Source organism: Castor canadensis, chromosome 14 (genome assembly GCF_047511655.1).
Source record: "Castor canadensis chromosome 14, mCasCan1.hap1v2, whole genome shotgun sequence".
Taxonomy (NCBI): domain Eukaryota; kingdom Metazoa; phylum Chordata; class Mammalia; order Rodentia; family Castoridae; genus Castor; species Castor canadensis.
This window is the reverse complement of record NC_133399.1, coordinates 52,928,642-52,935,487: the sequence shown is the minus strand read 5'-3', so window position 1 is coordinate 52,935,487 and position 6,846 is coordinate 52,928,642. Positions and strand designations below refer to the sequence as shown.

General features: G+C 48.5%; 1 pseudogene; it reads right to left on the bottom strand.

Moving 5' to 3' along the window:
• Positions 1-2,330: 2,330 nt before the first annotated feature.
• Positions 2,331-6,107, bottom strand: LOC141416417 (tumor necrosis factor ligand superfamily member 14-like; annotated as a pseudogene).
• Positions 6,108-6,846: the final 739 nt, after the last annotated feature.

The window sequence follows — 6,846 nt, the reverse complement described above, 5'->3', positions numbered from 1 at the left end:
ACAGAAAGACCATGATGAGCACAAAGGAAACTCCAGGGGGTGGTGGGACTGGGCATGGGGGGCCTTCCACCTCCCACCAGCCCAACTCGCACAAGGAGGTTGGAACATCTCTGGATTCACTTTGAGCCCTGGTGGAAGGGGGCTCTCTGCCTTGGGTCACAGCCTCTGCGGGTGGTGGTATCACACCTCCTGCCCAGGGCTTAGGTGTGTACATATAGATGTAAGTTGGGGACAATGGCACATGTATGTTTTCCCAGTTACCTGGGAGGCTCAGGCAGGGGGATCGCTGAGCCTGAGTGTTCAAGATCAGCCTGGGTAACACAGAGAGAATCCCCCTCTCAAAAAATGCTCCCCCCATGTTATTCTTACTTACTATGTCTAAATGTCTATGGCAACTGCACACTTACTGAGCTCTGATTGTATACCAGAAATAACAGCAAACCATTATTTCAGCATCCGATCTGATTTAATCTTTACAACCAACCCTGGGAAGCTAGGACTGTTTTCTCTCTTCCTCCATTTGACAAATGGGGAAACTGAGGCACTGAGAAGTGGTAGGACTTGCTTAAGGTCACTTAGCCAGTAAGTGGCAGGGGGACTTGAGACCCAGGAACCCTGTATGTTTTGACAATGACAGTGACAATAATAGCAATTCATTTACCTCTGATCCTAGGAATGAAGACCTTCCAGCCACAGGGGGCAATGCTCATTTGCATGGTGCTAATTTCCGTACTAGTCATTTGCATACCCATGAGATTTGAGTGCATATCATTATCTGCCTGTCCCACTCTTTCCATGCTCCCACTTACTCCAGGCTTCCAGCCAGCTGTCACTCTGTTCTGGAAACATTCCATAAGGTCCCTTGTAGGACAGAAGCTCTGATCCCTCAGGACACGTGGATTTGGGGAACAACAGACCCAGGTACAGGTCTGCTTCCCACATGGAGTCTGTCCAGTTTTCATTCAGGTTCCTCTATGGCCATGACCTTCATGGGTCATTATGTCCACCCTTCTGCCTCTCTGAGTCTCTACCCTCCCGTTGCCAACCATTGCCCCTTCCCACGTCCCTCTTCCCCATGGGACATTCTGGTCCTGTTCACCACATCTTACTTTCTGTCACCCATGTCTCCTCTTAAGAACTAGATGGACCCAGATGTGGTTATCTGCCATTTAAATTTCCAAGACCAGTTGATCAAGGTGCCCAGGCTATCCACAAGATCTGGTTCTAACTCTAGGGTGTGACAGCCTTGGCCAGGAAGGAACCTCGGGCGTATGTGTGTGTGTGTGATTGTGATGTGGTGTGGCTAACCAGGTCTGGTAGTGACATGATGTGTGGAAGTCCAATGTGCTGAGAATTACTAACTGTGTCAGTGACATATGGGTGGCTGTGTGTCGTGATGCTGTCTGTAAGTTGTGTGTGCTTGTGTTGCATGTGGCTGTCATGCAGTGTCATTGTGCTACCATTCATGATACAGTCCATGTCATCTGTGTCTTATATGTGTGCAGCTAGGCATGTCATATGCTGTGTGTGTGTGAGTTTGTCGTGAATGAGAAAGACTTCCATCATGGAACCATGAGATGGACTCTCACATGCTGCCACGGATCTGTTTTTCCTTTCTTTTCATCAGGAAGCATTTCCTGAGCGCCTGCCATAAAACACACACTGGGCTGAGTGCTGAGGTCATAGCCACATAGAATGTGTGGGCTTAGCAGCAGTGGGACACAGCCAGCCTCTAGATACTTTCTTGGTAAAAATCTGCCATGATGGGGCTATTTACACCATGGTAACTGGCCAACACAAGTCCGTGGGTGAAACCAAAGGATGCCACAAAGACTGTACGTGGAGCCAGGTTGGGTTCTCCACATGGTCTTTGTGATAGATGTCCCCTGGCCACCCTACGACAATGGTGAGGTGGTGATGCAGTTTCCCTATCCAAATTCCTGGAATGCCAAGTCCCACTGTCTCCCACATTGAAAGTATAAATACCCAACCTTCATCCCTTCTTCCTGAATATCAGGCAAATCAGCTATGCCCCACACTTGGGGGAATACAGAACCCCAAGTCTCCAGGCCTTTGTCTTTAGTATTGTCTGTGCAAGTTCTGTGATCCATCCTCTGAAAGGGCATGCTGGATTCCAATCTCTTAGGGTGGCTGAGATCTTGGTCCCTAGATGTCCACTGAGTCCTCCACCTGCTGAGTTTGGGGTTCACCAAGGGGGTCATCTTTCAAGATCTCTACTTGCTGGATTTTCTGTCCCCTGGAGGATTTTCTGTCCCTCTGAGGTCTCTATGAGTCAGACCCCCCCTTTCTTTCCATCATCCCTATTTCTGTCACACCATGAAAACCCCAAAATAGGACTGGGTGGCTTGGTGGAGTTGGACAAGGCACTCATTTGGAACACGGATGACCACCTCCTCCCCAGCCTCCAGGTGCACCACCCCACCCAGGAAGCTGCTGTCCCACCACATGTAGGAGCTGTTTGCCTGTGTAAGGGTGACCGCTGGCTGACAAGCAGTTCCAGTTCCTCAGGGTAGCAGGGCATGCACTTGTACAACCCGTGGGTGATGGAAAGGCCATTGGCCAGCCTCTGGGGGCAGCCCAGGCCACCCAGCTGCACCTTGGAGTAGACATAATAGCAGCCACTTTTGGTGGTCACCAAGGCCCCATTGTGATAGCTGAGGCCACTCAGGAAGGCCAGGCCCTGTTGAGTCTCTCACCGCAGAGGGTCCCCACTGCTCTTCAAGCTAGCATTGGCCCCTGGGGGGAGAAAGAGAGAGAGAGAGAGAGAAAACTGGGGTCAGCACACATCCCACTGTTGCTGTGTTACCACATACCCTTTTGCCTCTGAGTTAGGTTGTGTATATAAGAGTAACTCAGTTCATTCTTGCTTTGCAGATGGGAGAAACAGAGGCAAAGAGCAATTAAGTGATGTATAAAAAATATCAATATTTTTGAATAGCATAACCAAGGGATCAAGGCAGAACCCATCCTGGCTCCTATAGCCATGTAACAGCTCTGTGCCTCAGTTTCAGTCTCTGTAAAATGCAAATGTCAGTATTACTTGCTTTGGATCTAAAGAAGTTCATATATGTTACATGGCAGTATGCGGAAGCACATAGGAGGTGTGCCAGGCTTGGTGGTCCACATAAGCCCAGTATCTGGGAGACTGAGGCAGAAGGATCTCGAGTTTGAGACCAGCCTGGGATACACAGTGAAACCCTGCCTCAAAAAAACAAAAACCAAAGCAAATCAAAGATAAATAAATAAAATTAGGAGCACATAGGTGCCCTTTTATCACTTTCTGTGGTCAACTGTGATTCAAAGATAGTAAATGGAAAATTCCAGAAACAAACAATTCATGTTTGAAATAGCTTTTATTACAGTATATGGCCGTATTTTCTAGTTAGTTATTGTGAAACTCTTACTGTGCCTAACTTATCAGTTAAACTATCACAGGTATGTAAGCATAGGAAAAAGCATAATGTGCACAGGGTTTGGTGTGATTCATGGTTTGAGGCACTCCTAAGAGTTGCAGGAGGAGATGACATTATATGGCCCCCAAAGCCTGTGCTCGGGGGAACTTTGGGAATGCACACTGAATGAGTGAATGAAGATATATCTGACCCCCACACCCCTCCTGTGCATGTCCAGACCCAAGGTCCCCCTCACCTGTCAGGTGTGCCACTGGGTTGGACCTGGGGGATTTCTGCTCTGAGGAGAGAGGGTCAGAAGTTAGAGGCAAAGGCAGCAAAGGTTGAGTGTCAGCCTCTTGGAGGTCAATCACATCACTTCCGGGGTGACCCACATTTCTGCTTCTCAGGCCTGGGGGAGGGGCACCTGTGGGGCTTGGGCCAATTCCGCAAATCATGTTGAGCAATGGGTGGGGGGAGCAGCATGGGAACCATCCCCCTCCTTGCTGGGCACCAGGCCCTGACTCACCTTGCATCAGCTTCTTCCAGTCTTGCTCTGAGTCTTGGTCCTAAAATGTACAAGGACCCATGGTGAGGACCTGCCACACCCAGGCATCATTGAGACACATGGCAATGACACAGGGAGACCCACAGCCACAGCCAGCACCCTAAGACATGTACAAAGGACCATGTGCACACACACAAGCACACATGGCACAGCAGCTGCTGAATCATTCCCTTTCCTTCTTTGTAAACGCATTTACAAACAGCCTAGGATCAGATGAATTAATGTGGGTAGAGTGTATTACAGTGTGTGGAGCATAGGATGTTTAAATAAGTAATTCAAATGAATATCTCTTATCTGAAATACTTGGTGCCAGAAATGTTTCAGATTTGTTTGGGGGACTTTGGAATATTCATATCGATTTTTATCCCTTGATCATCCTTCATTAGAAAATCCAAAATCCAAAATGGTCCAAAATCTGCAGCTTTGTTTTTTTTGGTGGGACTGAGATTTGAACTCAGGGCTTCACATTACCAAGCAGGTGCTCTCCCACCTGAGCAACACCTCCAGTTCATTTTGTTCTGGTTATTTTGGAAATGGTCTATTCCTGGGCTGGCCTCAAACTGCAATCCTTGTGATCTCAGCCTTCAGAGTGGCTAGGATTACAGATGTGAGCCACAGCACCTGGCTAAAACCTTAAACTTTTTTGGGGTGGTACTGGGGTTTGAACTCAGGGCTTCATGCTTTCTAGGCAAGCACTCTACCTCTTGAGCCACTTTGCCAGCCTTTTTTCTGTGGTGGGATTTTTTCAAGATAGGGTCTGAAGAACTATTTCCCCAAGCTGGCTTCAAACAATGATCCTCCTGATCTCTGTCTCCTGAGTAGCTAGGATTATAGGTGTGAGCCACTAGCCCCTAGAAATCTGAAACTTTTTAAGCATCATGTCAGTGCTCAAAAAGATCTCAGATTTTAAAGGATTTAGGATTTAAGATTGTCTATTAGAGATGCTCAATCTCTCTTAAAATTACATGGACATCTGCAAGGCTGGACACATGGATATAAACCTGGCTTGACATGGGGTTGGATGATCACAGCTTTTATGGACATACTGAGAAGGCACACGTGGACTTGAGCACCTGGGCACATGGTGTATGGTCTGTAGACTCAGAGATCCAAAGACAATGACTCAGTTTGCAGACAGGCGTGTACACAGGTTTGCAGGCATCTGTACACAGGACAGCAGCATATATCCATGTGGGTGTGTGGCTACAGACATGTGCACAAGATCCAATACAAAGAGAAAGGACAGAGACCCAAGACCCAGAAGGTCATGCATTGAACATGGAGACCACAAGTGTGGCACACAGACAGATACGTCCACAGCCAAGAAGAAACAGACTGAGCAATTTCCCCCAATTTTGAATCAAAGAAGATTAGCAAGACTGCCAATAACAGTGACAGGGTTATGGCTAATAATAAATAATAGTGATGTCAGAATATCCCTTCTGATCGACTAAGCCTGGGCTGTGTGCCAGCCACTGCTAGGCACCACACACACAAACACCAACAACCCAAATCATAACTAATTCTTGGAGAAGTAGCTGCTCTTAAAGTCATTCCTGTTTTACAGATGAGAAAACTGAGGCTTAGCATGGACCATTAACTTGCCCTAGGCTGGAAGCAGCAAACTCAGGCTCAAGCTTGATACTCTCTGTCATGTACACCCATGCATAGACACCCAGGGACACACAGTGACACAGCTGCTTACTCTCAGCTGACCCCCATCCACACTCACTGGCAGGCATGCGGCCAGCTCCCCCAGATGCTGGCATAGCTGCAGTAAGAACCAGCCTTGGACAGCCGACCTGGTGCCCATAGTAGCAGAAGAGCCAGGCAGATATGGGCAGCACTACAGCACTGTCTCCTGTGGCTTTGTTCCAGTCTCCTGAAGGGGATGTCCGTCTGTCCATCCACCACAAACACTGAGGGCCTCATGACTACCTCCTCCATGCCCAAGAACATGAGGCCTCAAGATGCCCAGGGCAGGGCTGGCACTCCTGAGTTTCTCAGAGGAAACCACAATTGCCCAACATGCTGGGCTTTGTACAGTGCAAAGGCAACCATGGCCACAGCCACCTTTAGAATGGGGCTCAGCCCCTCCCCTTTCCCCACAGGCCCTCCTCTTCTTCCTGTCCCCCACTGGGCCCCTGCCCCTTCTAACTCTCATTCTTGCTGTGTGGTCTGTCACACTTTCCAGAGGCATATGAAAATGCGACTCAGGTGGTGTGTGGAGAGGGGATGCCCCAGTGTTCCCTGATCGGCCACTCTGTTCCCTCCATTACCAAACAGTTCCTGAGGAGTTTGTGTGTGCAGTGCCCTGTTCTGGCCTCAGGACACCTGGTAGTGAACAGAAAGTCCAGGTCCCTGCTTCCATGGACCGCTGACTCTGCTGGGATGATGATTAAGCAGATAGTATGTGTGTTTGGAGGGTGGAACTTGCCCCACATATGCAGCCTGTGGCATGCTCAGGTTCACGTGTGCACTTTGTATGCATGTGTGTATACACTGTGCAGGTGCACATCCTTATGCATGCACACTTGCACATGGGATGCACCAGCACGTCTGTGCACATGTATGCACATGCAGTGTGCACATGTGCATGCATATGAGAAGGTTCACACATACACGTGTGCACTTTGCACATGTGTGCACTGTATGTCAATGCACATGCACATATGTATGCACATGCATTTCTGCATGTGCACAGGTGTGCAGGAGTGCATGCACATGCATATAGATGCACACATGTGTGCATGCACATATTTTTGTGGTACTGATGATTAAACACAGGGTCTTTAGCTTGCTAGGCAGGTGCTCTACCAGTTGAGTCATGCCCCAGCTCTTCTGCTTTTAGTTGGTTTTTCACATAGG